The sequence below is a fragment of the Pogoniulus pusillus genome, chromosome 30 (assembly GCF_015220805.1).
Source record: "Pogoniulus pusillus isolate bPogPus1 chromosome 30, bPogPus1.pri, whole genome shotgun sequence".
Lineage (NCBI taxonomy): Eukaryota > Metazoa > Chordata > Aves > Piciformes > Lybiidae > Pogoniulus > Pogoniulus pusillus.
The window spans coordinates 2,318,454-2,337,663 of NC_087293.1; the positions used below are offsets into that span (position 1 = coordinate 2,318,454).

General features: G+C 48.8%; 1 long non-coding RNA gene across 1 annotated transcript; it reads right to left on the reverse strand.

The window, feature by feature from the left end:
• Positions 1–12,823: 12,823 nt before the first annotated feature.
• LOC135188746 (uncharacterized) lies at positions 12,824–14,421 on the reverse strand. The gene is made up of 2 exons (XR_010307815.1): positions 13,681–14,421; positions 12,824–13,338 (listed from the first exon to the last, which is right to left on the reverse strand). It is a non-coding gene; the product is annotated as an uncharacterized LOC135188746 (long non-coding RNA).
• Positions 14,422–19,210: the final 4,789 nt, after the last annotated feature.

Consider the following 19,210-nt stretch of genomic DNA (forward strand, 5'->3'; position numbering starts at 1 on the left):
CCCTAAGAACTAAATGCATTGTGCCTAAACCGCATGGGATTAGTGTTCATGCAACCTGAGTTGGCTGAGAAGGGGTAGAGTTGGGTGGCTTATCTTGGCCAGTATGCCAGATCATATCCCTACCCAGTTTTTATCTCTCCCTGGATATTTGTGTCTCTAGCAAGGGTATTTATCAGTCTTATTTATTATACTTAAGTTGGATCTCGCTGGACCTTCTTCCTCTTTTTCTTCTGGATTTGAGCCAAGTTGGTTTAGTGTGACTGAGAAAGAAGTGACTTTAGCTCTTTTTGCTTACTTGCTAATACTAATTTTGAAAACATTTGTACTTTTTGTGCCTAAAGAACCAAGCATACACAGACACACATCAATGAATGCAGGCTACAGAAGTCATCAGTTAATGTAAGAAGTGCAAAAGCTTATAGTTGTTGAAAACAGGGCCTTGTGCTAACATGCTTTCTTTTATACAGAAGTTCTAGATTTACAAGTCTCACATTAGTATCTGTTTAGTATTGTCTTTTATACTTTGACCCAAAGTACTGAGATTTCAGAATCTGATTCAGGTAGCTTTGTTTATTTTGCCTCTTATGAGTGTACTTTTCAGTCCTTCCTTCACAGCTCAGGACTAGAGGCTTGAAGAATCTTAGTTTATATGGGATTTTTTTTTGTTGGGTTTTATTGTGGCTTTTATCATCTGCCTAAAGATGTTTGGTCTCTAGACTAAAACACGCAATACTGAGAGATGTAGATGTAAAGGCTGGGAACACTTTTGCTTCTTCATTTTAATGTGATTAAAATTTTATAATATCTCTGGTCAAAATTCTCAGGAGGCTTTAAGGTTAGGTGAAAGCTATTTTTTTTTAATGTCTGATGCTGACAGAAGAGTCTTTCAATAACTGACAGGTGCTTTCCAATTTCTTGCTCACTACCACAAGATCTCTTTGAGAAGATATTCCAATGTTGTTACTCTTCCTTTAATAAACTGCAAAGGCTTTGAGAAAAAGAATTAGATGGTTTCTTATAATTGTTCTCATTGAGATTAATTGCTAAGGACAATCTGCCTACTTTAAACTCTCTGCTTTGAAAATGTCCGTCAAATACTGCATTTTACACTTACACATCTAGTTCAGTGTAAAATAACAAAGTGTCCTTAGACACGTTAATTTGGGAGGCAAGTGTGTGTGTCCACAAACATTTTTACTCTATTTCCTGAAGCTTTTTAAAGCTGTGTGTTAACAGCTTAGTGTATAAACACTTGCCACATGTGTTGACTTCTTGGTATGAATGAGAACTGGTTTTAGTTCTTTGAAAGTGCTAGGAGGGATGTACTGCTCGTTCTTCATTCTGAATGTAGAGGCTAAAGATAAAACAATGTTTTTGTTTCATTTGTTTATGTTTGGTAATATTAATTGTGTGTATTTGTTCTTAGTAAGTGAAATTAGCATATAGATTTTAAAAGGCAAAGCAAAAAAAGAAAACTGTTACAATTGAAATAGCATCACTCTAGCAGTGATGTTTCCTCAGCAGTATTTTTAAGTCTGTTGGTTTTGTTGAATCTGCTTTCTTTTCTACCTCTCTTCTCCAGCACTGAAACACTAACTGTTGCTATGCTTCATGCACCATGTTTCACACCTAGACTACACAGAAACTGAACCTTAGAATTACCTCCTTCCAGCAGCCACATCTTGCTAGGTGTCTGACCCTGGCTGACATGGTTACTGGCTCTTTGGTTAAGTTTCCTGCTGGCAGCTGGGAAACTGGCCAAGAGCCTGTGAGAGATCTGTGCATGCAGGGTTAATGGAGTCACTGTCCCTGGAGGTGTTCAAGAAAATACTGGATGAGGCACTTGGAGCTGTGGTCTAGTTGATTGGATAGGGCTGGACTGGATGATCTTGGTTGGATAGGTTGTACTGGATGGATAGATTGGATTGGTTGGAGTGGATGATCTTGTGGATCTTTTCCAACCTGGTTGATTCTATGATTCTATGTTTCCTGCCCCTCTTGCCTTGTTTTGAGTTCTCTCATCTCACTCTTTGGATTTTGCAGTTCTCTTTTCAAAAACATCTCCTTGTCATCCAACTCCAGACCACCATTCAAATGTCCTTGATAATGAATTGCTTCATAACATGACTGTTCTATCATCTGTCTTTCAGGAGCCTGTGTGGGTGGAAGGGTTTTTTAAAAAATAAATAAAAATTACCCTTAAACAGGAATACTCAGAGCTTTCTTCCTATAATCTCCTTGATTATGTCCCATGGGATTGGAAGCACAGGAATTACTTGATTCCTCAAGAGACAATAAAATGTTCAGCTTTCCCACTCTGGAGTTGCATTGGAAACATATGGCAATTCAGCCTTACCTTGCAATACAGCATTTATTATGTCTGCAGATCAGAAACACTAATAAGCTTCAGGGTCTTTTTTTCAAAGCACTTACAGAAAGAAATATTTTGGTTTTTTTTCCTTTCCTCCCACTGGCATGCTAAGTGTCTTGGTGCTTCCATGTTTATAAATACTTTTTCAGGACCTTGAGTATTTATAACTAATAACATTTTTACTTTATGCAAAATATAAACACCAGGGTCAGCTCCTTCTAAACTGTTTCTTTAATCAGACTTCCAATAATGTCAGCCATGTGTGGGGTCTGATTGAGAGATGGTCAACCACGTTCTCTGCCGACAGCACTGTTACTCTGGGTGTGTAATGAGACAAGGAGGGAAGGTAGTGAGCACCTTGGAAGTGGACTTCAGCAGTTGCATAGTCATAGAATCATAGAATCAACCAGGTTGGAAGAGACCTCCAAGATCATCCAGTCCAAAGTCCAGTGCTTCTTTCTCTTTAAATTGCAGCAAATTTGAACATAATAAAAAATTACTGTATTTCATGTTGTACTAACTATAAATTAGTAATGGAGTTCATAGTGGTTTCCTCCTATGACAGCTCTGATACGGATTAAAGTCACTGTTCTGTGAGGGATTCATCTGTCTTCAGTCCTATGGGAAAATAGGGTCTTGCTTCATTAGGGTTAGAAATGTTAGAAGCTGTGTGGCACGTCAGGGGTGCCAAACCCTCATGAACACATTACAAAGATTATTTGTAATGAACACATTACAAATAAGAATGTGTACAGGCTCTGAAGTTAGCTAATTACTTCCTGTATGCTTTTGTAAAACTATACAAATAACATTCAGGTGCTGGATTTGCATGTCTGGAGGACAGTCAGACTTGGGCTTGGGTCTAAGGCCTCTGTGCTTGATATTCACGATGGTTGTGTGTTTATTTAGCCAAGCTTCATTTTCTGAGACTACTGGGCAATGGTAAAGGTGGTGTGCTGTGCTGCAAATGGAAGTATCTGAAGTAAATCTAAACTCAAACCACAGCTAAACAGAACACAATAAATAGGTACTTAATGTTGTTATTTGTGTTCTACTGATGCCTTCTTGGCTCCATTTCTACCCACACATCTGCTGGAGGATAAACAAGTTGGTCTGACAGCAAACACCTTCCCGTGCTCGCTGGGCCTGCAGGTGCCCCATGCAAAGCCCCTGTCGCTGGGGGCCCTGTTCTTTGCTGTCTGGAGCCCTGGAGTCGGTTTGCCTCTTCTGCTTAGGAAGCGGCCCTCTGGTTCAGCTGTATAAAAACTCGGGTGGCGTAGGTGTGAGCAGGGCCAGTCTGAGAAAAAAGGGACGGGCGTATCCTTGTTATCTCCGTCTTGGAGCCCGAAGCGTTGCGGTAACCACCGGGAGCGGCGGGCGGAGAACGGCGGGCGGCCGCTAGTTAGCGCTGCGCCTCCGCCGTCCGCGCCGCTGCCCCGGCGCTGCCCGCTCGCCGCTGCCGCCCGGCTGCCGGGGAATCGGGCGCCTTTGGCAGCTCAACAGTATTTCAACAGCATTTCAACAGCCTAGCTTTGATTGCCTGCAAATTTATATTCTTCGGAGGCAAACAAATAATATCCGCTTCCCCTGCGCTGCTAATGCCGTCCGCTGCTGTTAGAACTGCGCGGCCGTGCCTCGCCCTTAAGTGCGCTCTGCTAAGCCATGTACCTCTTGGTTATTTGAAAGGAAAGTTTAAAACGTTAGCACAGACAGGGAAGCGATGTTGTAGACGTTTCTGTTTCATCTCTTTATATAGGATCGATAAAATGCAGCCAAGGCTGAAGTCTGTTTGCTTACGGTAGACAATTAAAGCAATTAACTGTATCGTAAAATTAAATACCAGTTTCCTCTCGGTGCGGAGAGAAAAGACACAAAAGGGTCGTTAAACAGAAAGCTCTCCTCCTTCTCTCATCTAAACCAGTCCCGCTGCATTTTGCGAGATCTTGGAAAGCAAAAGCTAAAATCAAACGATCTATTTCTAGTCACTGTAAGATATGTTGCACGTCAGTGGCAATACCTGAATGCATGTTGTCCCTAGCATTACTCACCGGCTCTCCTCTGCTCTTGCCTGGACTGCTTCCCTTGGAGCGGATCCTATGCTATCCTCCATGGATTACCTTTGGTGTTAGGATGAAAGCTGAACTGCTGTCTCTTACCGAGACAGTACCGGTTTGCGAACCGTTGGGAGCCGGCACCCGTCGGCTCCTCCCCACCATCCCTTGGGACTGCAGCTCCCGCTGATTGCCTGGATCGCCAACGTCACGCCTCGCCAGCCGCCATCGATGGAGACCTTGGGCAAGCGGGTTCAGCTCCCTCCCCTGCTGGCGCAGTTATTACCGAGAGCTTTGTTCATTTGCCGGAGATTTTTCTGCAAATCTGCCCAGTAGCGCAACTTTGACTTCTCAGCACTAGCAGCCTGCTGATATTTCCTTCATCTCTAGCAAAAAGATGATCTTAAGTGGGAGCCTTTTGCGATCCCGGGTACCAGTATTTGCGAGGAGCTTCTGCTCGCGGCGCTCCTCGGGTGATGTCAGGAGGCGTCCTCCCGAAACTGTCTTCATACCGTACTCTACCCCTTCCGGAGCTCTCTTCTGCCTGCTACGCCGGACACGGTCGTCGTCTCTTTATTCAGCCTCGCCCGCTGCAGCGGAGGCGGGGGTGGGGAGGCAGCGGGGAGGTCCCACCGCGTGTGCGCAGCCCCGCGCCACGTGTGCCGCTGCCGCCGCCAGCCTGCCCCGGAGCCCCCCGGCTGTGGGTAGAACACAGTCGGCGCTACACGACACGGCACCCGTGGTATCGCTCTTGGGCACGCGAATGCTTTGTCGCAAGGCTGTGGCAGGGATGAACTTATGAAACGAGGCTGCTGCCCTGTGCCGGATGGAAAGCGGTGATCCCTTCCCGGTTCCTCTGCTGCCTCCATCCGACTTGTCTGGCCAGGTGTCGAGTTTAAAGCCCGGTAGCTCTAAAGCCCTAATGGCTACAAACAGAAACGTCGGGCTGGGAAATTACACGAGAGCGGTGCCTCTCTCGCATTAGTACCTGCCCGGGAGGGGGAGCTGGGGAGCGCTTGTCCAGCATCTAGAGTTCGGAGGACTCTGTGCTTAAGGAGACTCTAATTGTGTTGCTGTAGGGCTTGTGAGAGAGTTTTCAGCCTTGTCCGGCTGCCGACACTGTGAAGGAACACGCCTAAGTGCACCTCCAACAGTTCCCATCCCACTATAAAGTGATGTAGCTCGGTAACTGGCTTCGATGGCACACGGAGTATGGTGTAATAAAGTAATTGTAAAGGCACGTATTTAATCACCCGTCTACTCCACTTGTGTCCTACTCACTTGTTCAAAGTGGGGATGCTCATAACTCGTGCCAGCAGCCTCCTCTACTGGGTTTATATGGTGTGTGAATGCCATTTTAAAAAAGTCTTTTGTAGCATTAAACCTGTGCTGCTAAAATAGATATCGGGAAGTGCAGAATGGGGGTTTTCTGCAGTTCCACCCAGGGAAGCACCATCTGCTGTCTCTCTTGCAAAAATCATACTTCTGTACTTCTGAACGCATTGCCTCAAGCCTCTTGGGGTGTGGGTGTGGAGATGATTCCTGTCGAAATGGAGGCAGTTTCCTATAAAACTGTACAGCAAAACACGTTTATGTTGTGATGCTTGTCCTCAGCAGTACAAAGCCATGGTGGTGAAGCTGGGTCTCAGTCGAGCTGAGAGACTTCCATTTTCGCCGAGAAATAGCTTAAAGTGTTAAAATTTTTGTTTTTCTACGTGGATGCTGCGTTCCCTCATGAGATGGGAGGCTGTTTACTGTGAAATCTTGCTAGTAAGTCCCAGCAGCCTCGGAGCCCCCTGCTCTCGGCTCTGGAGGTACAAGTGCTTCGTGTCGCCAGCTTGGAAACGTGCCTTTCTTGGGTCTAAAGCTGGGTTCCGAAGGGCAAGAGGGATGCTGCTCGGCAAGGAGGGGGTGACCGAACCAGGCAGAATAGGTGCACTTGCACATTCGGGTATAAATGCTCAGCTGGGCGAGCACAACTTCTTTCCCTCTAACCGGGAAGGAATTCTGATTTTTGGAAGTAGCCGTGGGAGTGGAAGAGACACCCTCTTCTGGGAGAGCTATGGTGGGTAGCGGATAAAACCCTTGAAGACCCTCCCCAGGCTAGAGGTTTCGCACTGCAGCTTATAGAGCTTCTTCCTCAGCGCCACCCGAGAGCCTTGCCGACAGCCAGGTCCTCCGGAGCGGTGTTTCCCCGCAGCACCAAGGGATGGCGACTCGTGTTGTACGGGGCCGTGGGGAGAATATCAAAACAAAGTAAATATGCGTGTCAGTGGCGGAGAACGAACGTTTCCGATCCCAGCGGATCCCACCAGGGCAGGGGCACAGAACTGAAGGCAAGCGGAGATAGCAGGATCCGAGCAGGCAGGTGGGGGATACGTGGGGCAGGGCGCACGCGTGGAGGGGCCGTAGCATAAGGGCTGGCTGGAGGAAGGGCATTCATAGCCCTTCCCTGCTCGTCGGAGCAGCCCCGGCCCTGCCCGACCCCTGCTACGTCCGCTTGCCTTCAGGTCTGCTCGGCCGGTGCCTCTCGACGGAGTCCCAGCTACGGCAATGGCCTCGCCGGGACAGAGATGCCGGGGCGCTGGGAAGGCAGGTGCTGAGTGAGACGCTACATCAAAAGATGTTTTCGAAGGGAAAATAATAATGCAGAACGCCCCCTCTCTTTACAAGCTTCTGTCTACTCTCTTCTCCATAGAAAGTTGCCTTTTCTAGACCGTTCTCGTCAGAAAGCCACTTTGACACTTAGATCACATTTTCTTTTTATCTGGTGCCTTACAAAACTGAAGGAAAATGATTATTTGTTGTTCACACTAGATACTGAAAGAATGGCTTAATACTTAATCTAAAAATAATCTAATTCTAATAAGTGTTAGCTAAAGACGGTGGATCTTTTGGTAGGAATAGGTGGAACTGTGCTCAAGGTACTAAACCGGGACTGATAATCAGCACTCGGTTCGTCGCTGCAGACTTGAGTGATCCCAAACATGCGATGCCACTTCATCCCACCTGGGAGAGAAAATTACAGGTTTTCTTTACCTTGTCTGTAAGTAGTGGGCTGAGACCCGTGTTTGGTGTCCAGGAGACCAGGGGAGAGACTGGGTGACGTACCTGAGCTGCCAAGGTGAACCCCGCGCCCGCCCCAGTGTCCTTTCCCCGCAGGTCAGTGGATGGTCACCCCCTGCCTCTCTTCTAGGGGCGTGCTCCAAGCCGGTAAAAACCGCGACAGCCACCCTGTCCCTCGAAGGCATCAGTTTCTGCGTGATCTTGCTGCTCTGGAGTGACTGGGCACGAGTGGGAGCCAGGACACGGCCCGGGGACTCCGCTGGCTCCTTCTGGGCATTGCTGGGTGACAGAGCTACCCCAGCTCCTTGCAGCCTTTCTGCCACCGGAACCTGCCGTCTGCGGGCGGTAGACCCGCGGCGCTCGCTTTGCGGGAAGCGCAAGGAAACCCAGCGCAGAGGCGGAGCCGCTCCCGAGCACCCCGGGATGCTCGGGCGGGGCTCTCCCGGCGGCACAGCCGGAGCAGCAGCGTACTCCCTCCAGACCGGCCTCTCGGGACATTTGTGTGCATCGGGAGGATATACATTGCAAGAGACATGGAAGGATGTGCTTGGATTTCAGGGCTATTTGAAGTAGAAATAATCAAAAATGTACGAGTGAATAGCCTGAGCAATGCTTACTGAACACTGTAGCCTGCCTCATGCCTCTCCTCCCCCAGTCTGTTTTATTGTGTGCTCCTAAGCTAAGAAAAATATTTTGAGACGTCCCTGTCGGGAAGTGGCTTTGGTTGATGTCTCCTGCGCACCGCCCTGAGCCTTCTCTCCCGTCTCTGCTAGGAAGAGTGGACCTGACGGGATTTGTGTGTCAGCCTCCCAGGGATGGGCAGGCGGTGGCTTCGGGCACACCTTCCCCGACAGACAGGGTGCCGCTCTCGACATCCCTCTAGCCCGGTGGGGGAAGGTCCTCGGGCTTGGCCGCCTTCCCTTTGGAAAGAGACGTGCGAACAAAGCGGCCGGGCCGACTGTCAACGGGGTCCTTTCAAGAGCCACGAGCCGGGGACCCTCCGAAATCCCCATGCAATCCGTTTGCGGAGGTCGGTTTCTCTCAGCCGCAGCTGTCGGGCTCGGCTGGCTGCGGTGCACCGACCCTCGCTGAGCACCGAAGATGAACCCCTGGCATTAAAACCCTCTCTCTCGGCGCCGCCCGTCTCACTCGTCGGCCTGTCGGATGCTCGTTGTGCCGTCGGGTCTGCGGGAGCAGAATAGAGCAGAGCCTTGAGGGAGCTTCCCTCCTGGTACCGGCGGCCCGGGGACCCGCGCCGCCCCGCGCCCCGTCAGTGCTCTGCTGCCGGGGAGAAGCAGGCTGTCAGCTTCCACCCACCCGCGCAGGACTTTCCTTCTGTAGTGCCAAGAGCCACTCTGCTGGTTCCATATCCCACTGTCTCCCTTAGGCTTCAAATGGAAAAGAATTCGGCTTCACTTTCCCCGATTTAAATATTATCCTGATTACACCGCCCCTATTCAAATGTTCTCGTGTCTTTTTTGGTCGGTTATGTGGTTGTTTAGGGTTATTTAGTAACAGATTTGTTGTTGCTGCTGCAGTATTGGTGGTTGTTGGTTTGTTGGTTTGGTTTGGTTTGTTTTCTTACAAATATGTACTTTTCGGTAGAGTTGTGTCTGTGTGTGAAGAGGGAGAGGAAGGAAAAGAGGGATCGATTATGATCTGAGAATCTGGCCAGAAATTCATCAGGCCAACACCAAAATTGCTCTTTCACTTGCTCCATACTCTATAAAATTAATGTCTCGGTGACTGGGATGGGCAGTGATGAATCCATAGTTTTGCTGTACCTGGTGTCTGTAACAGCTTGTAAGTGGAGGTGGCTTTCATACTTCTCTAGGGTGTTGAGAGATCTCTTTCTCCTTCAGAACACAAAATCTTTAATAGTTTGCTTCCCTCAGAGCAGAGCCCCACTTTTATTTGAAATCTTCAAAACAATTTAGAGGTGTAATCTTTAATCTTTGTAAAACCAGACCCTGAACCTGTTCTGAAATACAACATGGATTCACAGTGGAGGAATAAACCAGTTTGTCTTCTAGTAGTATGTGATGGTGGCTCCTGTAGTCAGTGTAACTCCCTATTGATTTTAATTGGGCAAACTACTTGCAAAGATATACTCCTATCAAAGATGTTGCTTCTCAGCAGATCAGCGTTTGACCGAGGCAGGGATCTGCTGTTTGTTGTAGTAGTAGCAGCAGGGTGACTTTAAAATACTAGTTACACCCATGCAGAATGGTCCATTCAAGTTTGCACCGTGCACAGTGCTTTATCGTTGTCACCTGTTTGCTCTGTGTGTCTAAGGAGGCTTAAAGTACAAAGGCTCACCCACCTCCCAGGTGAGTGAATAAACAGGACTTCTACTGAGTTGGTATTCAACACTGAGCCCAGGCAGCATACCTAGTTCTATGCAGCACCACAGACTATTTTGGTTTGCCCCAAGGAGCTTCCATTCTCAAATAGCCACCCGCCTGCTGTTCTGCTAGCTCCTTATGGCAGAGATCTCTGCCCGTGGAGCTTCTGGTGACAACACACTAAAGAGAAGAGCATGGTTTGAAAGCTCTGAAACGCTTCTTCCCATCTGTTCACTTCTGAGCAGAGGGACAGGTCTTTTGCAAGGACAGTGCTGCTAGATCCAGGCTTTGCCAGGGGAAGCTTGCTGTTCCCAGAAAGGGTTTAGCTGAAGTCTCAGAAGTTCTGTACAGATTGAGCCAGGCTTCAGATGAAAAGCTGGGTGGATAATGCCATTGTCAAGCCTCCAGTGGAGCAGTTTGGCCACCTGCTACTCTTTTTGGATGGGAACAAGGTGTTTACTGGAGAGCTTACTTATGGAATGCTTTCCTGATAAAAGAAGGGAATATGCTTTCAGGTACCCCATGTGAATAGATTTCTCTAGGAGTTAGCAGTAATTACCTTTTCCCCAATGAATTAAAGCTAGGGTTTAGATTATTTCACATACACACACACACACACAAACATGTCTCACCCTTTTTCTTAGCATTTAGTTTGTCAAAATTGCCAGAACATACCCTTCAGTCTTCAGTCTGCTGGGATGAGCCCTGGGGACTGGATGTGGAGCAGTGGTAAGATATGGCCCTAAACAGCACCTTGTGCTTCATGCAGGGAGGTGGCTGTCTATGGCAGCCCTTCTAGACATTGCAGACCCTTCCACAGCAGTGGAACAAACACAGTGCTGACCAGAAGGTCTAGGGAAAATATCTGTTGTGCCTTGGTTTTCAGTGAATACACTATGAGCTACTTAGTGGTGTTAGGTGTAATCATGGGACTTTTTTCTCCTCAAAGCTGCAGCTGGATTTATGTTCATCACTTTAAAACAAATCTCAGAGATATATTTAGTGGAAGAATGTGTAAAACTCCAGCCCCAAAATGGTATTATGTAACCAATACAGTATTTAAGTGCCCCCTGTGTAAACTAACTGTAAAGCCTGCTGTTTGCCTTCTTTGCCTCTGTCATGTGTTGGTCAACTGAAGCTGAGTGCTCTGTTTGCTGTTCTGATTACTATTTTAAAAGGAAAGATCCATAGGATCGTGTTATCCAGCAAAGCGAAAAAGGCTTAAACTCCACTCACTGGGCTTAAAGAGGGCTCTGGGGTTGAGAGCCCTCTCATAGGCTGCCCAGGGGTCCAGATTGCCAGGGAAGCTTGTGCCGTTGGAACGCACATGTACATCAAGGATACAGCCCCATGCAGTGTACTTTGTCCCTCATTTTGGCATGTGTGATGCAGCCGTTCTTGGTGGCCTCTGCAACCTCAGCCATGTGGTTCAGCTGAGCTCAGCAAAGATGAAGATGTGTCATGTAGGGTCAAGGTGATGGTGGGAGCTAGTCAGCCAAGTGGGAACATGTTACCACTGCTGTATGTAGAGCTGGTATCAGGTGAAAATGAGAGGTGGATTTCCTCTTGCTTTTAACTAAGAGGAGTTTGTAGGCTTTCCCCCTAATTTACTGTTATTGATCTGCCATCAGCTCCTTGCCCAGTTAAATCCTTTATTCAAGGTGCTGGATCTTAAGAGCACAGTGGTTTCCCATTATTGTTATAATCTCTTGCCAAAGAGAGATTCCCCCTTCTCAGTAATGCACCAAAGTGGAAGTAATCGCTCTTTTTTCTTCTTGCATTTGTCCTTTCCTGTTTCATTCACAGATTGAAAAATGGCTAAAGAGCAGCCCCCATTTCACCTCCCCTTTTCCCTGATTGACTCAGCAGCTCCTGGGACAGAGAGAGGAAAGGGGCCTCGAGGTCACAACCTTCACAATCTTCAAAGCTCCTGCCGCTTCCAGCAGCTGTCACAGCTCTCACTGACCATATCCCCAGAAGGTCAGCAAAAAAATAAACACTGGGGCCCGACAGGTCCCCTTCTCATGCAAACTGGCCATTTCCCTCCCCAGCTCCCATTCCATGCATAGCTTACACATAGGAGACCCCCTTGGATTTGCACAGAGCTATGCAAGAGCAAAATGCCACAGAAAATAAAAGCAGAAGGGCTTCCTGGGCAGGCAGGGTGGGAAAAAGAAAAGCAGCTTCCTGAGCTCTCCATGCCCACCCACAGGCTGCTGCAGCCATTTTGTGTGCATAAAGCCTGAAGGTGAAGCTGGGGAGGGGGCTGACTTTTCCCTGGGAGAAAAGCTGCAGGGGAGGATTCAGCTTTTATATATGCTTGTGCATGTGAGGGACTGAAGAACCAGAGAATCCAAAAGAAATGGGAAATGAAGCACAGGCTGTAAAGTGTAAATGCTTTTTCATCATGATTAGATTGCATTCCCGTCCCACAGCCAGCCTGCTTTCTGCACTCACCTTCCTCTGCAAAAAGTCATGATGAAGCAGAAACAGTGCCACAGAGAAGCAAGCGCAGGTTCAAAAAGCTGGAGTGGAAAGGTCCTTTGCTAAAGGAAGTACCCCTCCCCAGACCTCCTCTATAGAAGTATCCATTTCACCATGGTCACTAATAATCAAAGGGCTATTTCCTGGCCTTCCCAGCACAGCTCTCTGTTGCAGAGCTCTGTTCTCATCTCCATTATTGCAAACCCCTCCCCTCCCACCCCACACTCCCTTCCTTTCTTACCCGTGCTCCCCCAATGCTGAGCTCAGCACTACGGCATGACTCCAGTCCGTTTTTCAGGGTCCACGGTGAAGGAAGATGCTAGTTTTCCTACTAGCTCTTCCACTCTCTCCCCACAAAGACCAAGTGGGCGGCTTACACACACCAGAGTGACGGACAGAAACCCGTCCGTCGAGAGGCTTTTTATCCGTGTGGCTGCCGGGGAGGCGGAAGGGACTGGTGACCTGCAAGAAAACCCACTAGGAAGAAAAGGCAGCGACACAGGACGTGGGAGTCACTTTATTTATTCGATATTGGCCGTGTACAGCAGTGGCTCGTCCTGCCCCAGGCCTCGCGGCCGTGCGAAGGGAGTGGGACTGGCGGAGCGGCCATGGCAGCGGGCCCGGGGCAGGGCGGCGTGCGGAGCCGCTCACCTTGCCCTGCCCCTGCGCGCACTGCTCGCCGCTGCGTGTTTTAACAAAGAAAGTTGCACAACCAAAGCTTCCTCCCCCCGTTAAGGTGGCTCTCAGGGGGCGGCGGGACGTCCCGGCCCCGCACGCTGTCACCGGCTGTCGCCGCTCCCCGGCGCACTGACGCCCTTTCATTATTGCACTGCTCGCTGCGACCGTGACAGTAGTGCAACAGGGAAAGAGGGGCAGCCCGCCTGGTGGTCCCAGCGCTGGCCCAGCAGCCGCGGCCGCCCCATGGCCTGCAGCCCAGCTGTCGGGCTAGGGGCACGGAGGAAGAGCCCAAGGAGGGTTCCTGGCTTTGTCCCCGAGCTGGCTTCCTCTCCCCGGAATGATGCTGGAGTGGGTAAACCAAGGGCAGCGGCAGGGTCAGCCGTACGACGGAGAGGCCGCGGGCACGGGCCGAAGCGGAGACGCGCTGCAGCGGCCCCGCGCTGCCTGGGGACCGGCTCAGAAAGCCCCGCAGCAGCAGCTCCGCCGCGCCCTGTTCCGGCCCCCAGTCCCCTCCCACCATCCCTTTCCCTGGGCCCCTGAGGTCCCGAAAGGGACCGCGGGGACCACCTGAAATGGAAGGCAGGGCCACCCACTCGGCCATCCTGGCTGCTGTCAGCCCCCAGCTGATCTCTCACAAAGCGGAGAGTAGATTTAACACCCCCATCACTGCTCCGTTCTCACGTACCTCGGTGAACAGCCCTCGAGAAGGGCCGGGGTCAGTCCTCTGCCCCGCTGCGCCACCCGACCCTGGCACAGCCCTGGGCAGCCCGGCCTGGCCGCAGAGCCCGCAGCGAGTGCTGGGCGGGCCGCGCTCGCCAGACAGAGGCATGAGCTTTGTTTGGAGGTTATTGGGATTAGAGCCTCGGCCTCTTTGTGCGTGCTCTGCTTCGCATCGCACTGGTTTTCGGGCTGGGATCAGGCACAGAGACAGCAAGTGTGGCTACGTATCTCCTCCCATCCCTTGGTGGGTGTTTGCATCATTATGTAAAACAGGCACCCTTCAAATGTCTTGGGACTCACGCTGTTTTAAAATGGAGCCATGATGGGTTTCTCCGGTTTCAATCACTGCTTGTGTGGTTTAAACACGAGGCCGTTTTGAATCCTGTGTGATTCACAACCTGAGTCACCACAATAGCACAAGTATTTGTCACCAGAAAACGTCTCTGCGCAATTACTTGCCTATCTAACAACGTTCAGCATTTCACAACTTCTCCCTAAACTCCATAGGCACACAGGATTATTTTTTTTCCTGCTGTGGCTTTCTTCTCTCTCCGTGAAGAATAACCCTCGAAAGACAAGACCCTATAAGCAATATTGCACTACTACCCTGATCACAAAAGCAGAGGCAATATTGATAGGGTCTCATCCTTAAGGTTAGGAAGCTGGATAATGTGTCTTGCAGCAGGTGACTGGAGGGAGCTTCATTCCATGCCTGCAAATGGGGAAGGGGTAAAAAGTTAGAAAGCAGTGCACTGCCCTATGGATCACAGCACCATGTGCTCCCAGGAGGGTGGGGATACAGGAATGGAGTAAACCTCTGACCCCACAGAGTCTGTGCATGGGCACTACCCCTTTCTCCCAGAACATATTTAATTCCAGTGTAGATTTTATCCAAGTTTCTGTACCTCCATCCCCAGTACTCATGTTCTTGTGTGTAAATGTCTCTCCTTTATTAATAACCTCAGTCAATCAGCTGCCTAGCTGTTAGAGGCTGGGAAGTGCTATTTAGCTGATTAACTGATAGATGTATTTTGAGCCTCTTAGTAACAGGCATTGAGCCCTCAGAGAACTTTCTTTCTAGGGCTGCTCTACTTGGAGAGCCCAGTGGTTTAAAATATCCCTCTGTTCATTGGAAATCATGGGATTAAGTACACACCAAAAATTAGAAAGTGAAAGAGGATCGCAAGGGCAGGCTTTCCAGCACTGACTTCACATTAGCACACACAGATTAAATAGTGTTTGGAGACGCACGCGTGTTTTGCTCTGGCTTGTTTTGTTTGGCTTTTTCTTCTCCTCTTCCCCCCTCCCCAGCACCTTTTCTGTTCTAGGCTGGAAGGCACAACCTTCAGCTGGGGCTGGCTTAGCGTTGAACACACTAACAGGCACAGAAGTGATTTCCAGGGAGGGGCTGAGACACCTCCACCTCCAGGGCTGCTTTCAACTAGACTCTTCCTTTGGAACTGGGCTCCCGGTTAACCTGCCCCCGTGCATTTGTCACGTAGGAACATCTGAGAGTCCAGAGGAAGAGGAAGGAAACTTCACTCCCAGGCCAAACCAGGTCATGATTTTGACACTTTAAGCTTCTTTTTCCTCAGCCTGCTTTCCAGTGGATTAAATAGGACCGTAATGGAGAGACAATCCTCTAATTCATGGATTCCTAGCTAATTTATGCATGCCACATTGATCTGGTCTTTGCCATTTAGAGATCCCTGGCGTTTGGCATGTGGGTGTGAGGCAGCCCTGCATCCTCCTTTGATGTTGTCTGACTTGCCCAAAGCAGCTGAAAACCAAGGAAAAGCAGACAGAAAAGGGAACAAGGGAAGCACCATTAGTTGTTTTTTTTTTTCTAATGGACTGATAAACAAAATCTCCAATCTGCCCCAACCCCTCCCTCTCCCCATCCTTTGTGATGCTTGTTGGAAGCAAACAGGGGTCCTTTTTTCCACGTTATTTATCTGTGTTAACCTTTGCTAATGCTAATTAAAAGGCCATGTTCACAGAGATTGCTGTAAACAGCTCAGAATTACTTTTATCAAACTTCTTTATTCTTGTTACCTTGGCAAAAACTCAGGTTTAATCCTGTCACTGCTCCTCAACGATCCCTGCAACCCTGACATCTACTTGGACTGAGAATGTAAAAAGGATCCAACTAAGCTCAGCCTTACCTTTCCATCTATTCTCGTCCAGTCTATTTTGTTTATTATTTACCATGTCTTTTCCACTCTTCAGCCTCGATGTTATCTCAAACAAGACTTACACTTAATACACACAATTTAACTTCTCCACTGGCCCAAGAGACAACACCCCTGGCAAGTTTACAGTGGAAATGTACAATCTACACTTCGAGTGATGTTACTAATGCATCAGTAGTGGGGGGTAGGGTGCGTGAGTAGTGTGTGGAGGGAATAAGATTGAGCAATTTCTACACAACTGAACATTTTCAGTAGTTGCAGAAGCTACAACTGGCAGGAGAGGATAAGAGATGTAATTAGAAATGTCAGCCACAAGTTAAGTTCCAAGCAAAGGCAATTAAGTTACTTTGTCTTTATGTATCTGGATCTGTGCTGAGAGCTTAGATGTGTCTCAAATATTTTCTTATTTCCAAGTGGCATATTGGCATAAGGACTTCCCACACCTTCTTCCCTCTCTCTATTTTTTTTTTAAAACAAACCAAGAGAAATAAAGACTGAATCAATCTTCAATAATTCTCCCCCAGTTTTCAAACCATATGTCAAGCCTGGGTCGCCCTATGTCCTATAGCAGGGAGACTCTGGAATGTATATGGGGGTTATTTTAAAATAAAGGTTTAAATACAAGATTATGAAATGCATGCTATTTATACACTGGGAGGCTCAGCATCTCTAGATATGTTTAGAAACCTCTCTCGCCTTTAATCACAGTTATAGAAACTAAATGGAAATGTCACCCAGACCAGCATGGCAATCACACTTTACATGTTGCTCAATAATGGAAGCCTTTTTTCTTTTTTTTTTTTCCCTTGGCCGTGTGCATTGAGAAATCTTTTACTGTAGTGGAGGCATTGCTGTATGTCTAAGCCACTTTTCTGATGTTAGCAGACAAATAGACTGAAAGTGTCCTTACGATGAAGCTATGGGATAGTGAGCTGACTTTCTGGAGCTCAGAGGCCTCTGCTCCTTAGAAGATCAGACTTTGTCTTCCTTGGTTTCATTTAGGGAGCCATTTCCCCTTCCCTTTGTTGCTGTTTGTTTGTTTCTCATGTGGTTAAAGATGCCACTTGGGGCAAGCCAGCGTTTTAAATTTTCATCTTGGTTTCAACCTCACAAAACCATAGCAGGGCAACAAAGCTTCAGTCAGCCTTGTTTCCCTGGTCACAGCCATTTCGCTAGCCTGAGGAAAGGAGACCGTTTAAAAGCCATCTTGCAATTAAATACATTATATAGTCTACAATATATTTTCTGCAGCAGAACTGACACTATTACCAAAGGTCAGAGCAAACACTTTGGAAACAGCTGTAGGCTGAGAGTTGATTTAGAGTTTTCCATCCTATTTAATAATTTTATCATTGTTTTAAAACTGGGAAGTGTTGCCTTTTTAATTCTCTCTCTCTCCCCCCCCCCCCCCCCCCCCCCTTTTTTTTTTTAAGAGAGAGAAAATTCTTAGCATTCCAGTCCTGGCTCCGTAAGTCTATCTAGCAAGTTTGTACAAATCCGTCCAGAGAAAAAGGGGATTCTTGCTTCCATGCAAGAGTCAACCTGTCCAGGTGTGAGAGACTCCAGAGAGGAAGGACTGATAATCCTCTCTGAAATCACCACCTTCCCAACCGCATTTCACCCACTGAGTTTGGAGATTTTGTCACCCACAGCCACTTATCAATACGTTCTCCCGCTCCTGCAATCAGGAGGGATTACGCTCCAGAACATCCTGCCGTTTGATTCTTGCTTATAATATTTAGTTTGTGGGTTTCAATAACCCTTTTCTCAGCAGCAACATTTCCTCGGCTGGCAGAAGCCAGATCTGCGTCAGTGAGCTCCATTAAAAGGAATGACAGAACTCCTTAAACAGCCTAGACTTTGTAACCCCACAATACGGCTTTTCTGCATGGTGTTTACCAGTGCTCTGCTGTCTAATGGAAGAAGAAAAAAAAAGAGAGAGAGACTAGTGGTACTAAATACAGGAGCAAAATGGGGCTAAATCCTATCACCTCGGAAGTGCCGGTCCCACTCCTGGCCCTGGCCCTACAGACGGGCAAGTGAAAGGTCTCGCATTGCCTTGACTGGGAAAGGGGCACGTGTGGGGCTGATCTCAGGGTCCCCCAAATAACTCTTGGCCCACGCAGGGGACGGACTTCCCTCATTACACACCCCAGCTGCCCACCAACTGCCCCTCCCCTTGACTGCAGGGATAGGGCGGGCGAGTTCTAGACGGGGCCCCCAGCCCAAGTGCCTCCGGCCGGGGCCAGGGGCACGGCAAGAGGGGAAGCGGCACCTCCCGGCCCGGCCGCCTCCCTTCCCCAAACCACCCAAGAGTCGGCGAGAGCAGGAGCGACCTTAACGCAGATCTAGCACTCAATGTAATGACTCAAAAAGTCCCCCTGAAAAAAAAAAAATCCCTCTGAAAACTTAAACCATCTGATTTCACTTTCCGCTCCAATTGGTTGTGTAGCCAGGGCGCAGGTCTGGCCTCCTCCGCCACACTAATACCCTATGTGTGCTGCCTCCACAGAGGAGGGGTTCTTTTAACAAGTTTATGCAACAACAGGATGGAGGCTCTGCCGGAGCCCTTCCCCCCGCAGCCCGACCTGATTCCCCGCATTCCTCCCGCGCCCTCCCCCTCCGACCCAACTGGAGACAAACTCTGGCATCTCCACACACATGCAAATGGTTTCCCTTGCACAAATACAGACTCCTGAAGGGGCCTTTGCTTCCGAATCCCCTCTCTCTCTCTCTCTCTCTCTCTCTCTCTCTCTCTTTTTTTTCCGCTTTCCTCCAGTGCTTTTTTTTTTTTTTTGGCGCTGTTGCATTCCTCAGCCAGGCAGGGTTAAAAAGCAAAAAGAGACAGAGAGTGGGGAAGGGAGGGTTTGGAATTTGTAACCTCTGTCCTAGGCCCGAATCTGCAGAGAACCCTGTCTTTGCCCCCTGCATCCCTGGGGCGTGCCCTCCAGAGACCTGGCGCTCAGCAAAGGACCCTGCGTGGGCTCCAGTGCCGCAGCCGGGGCCAGCAGGCCTCGGAAGGTCTCCCCTGTCCTCTGCGAAGGGGATACGGTCCTTGTCATCACACAGGCCTCTCCCTGTATCGCAGCCCCCAGCACCCCCCCTCCCCTATGCCCAGGGGAGGCTTTCAAGTGTAGTGACCATATCATTTTTTAAGACATAACTTTACATAGGAAAACAAGCATGCATCTATTCCCCCAGTGATTTCTCCACCTCCAAACAAGGCAGGCTCACACATCCGAGAGGCCATCTTACAGCTCGGCATCAGCCCCACCAAGGCTTTCACTACCACTTATTTCTACC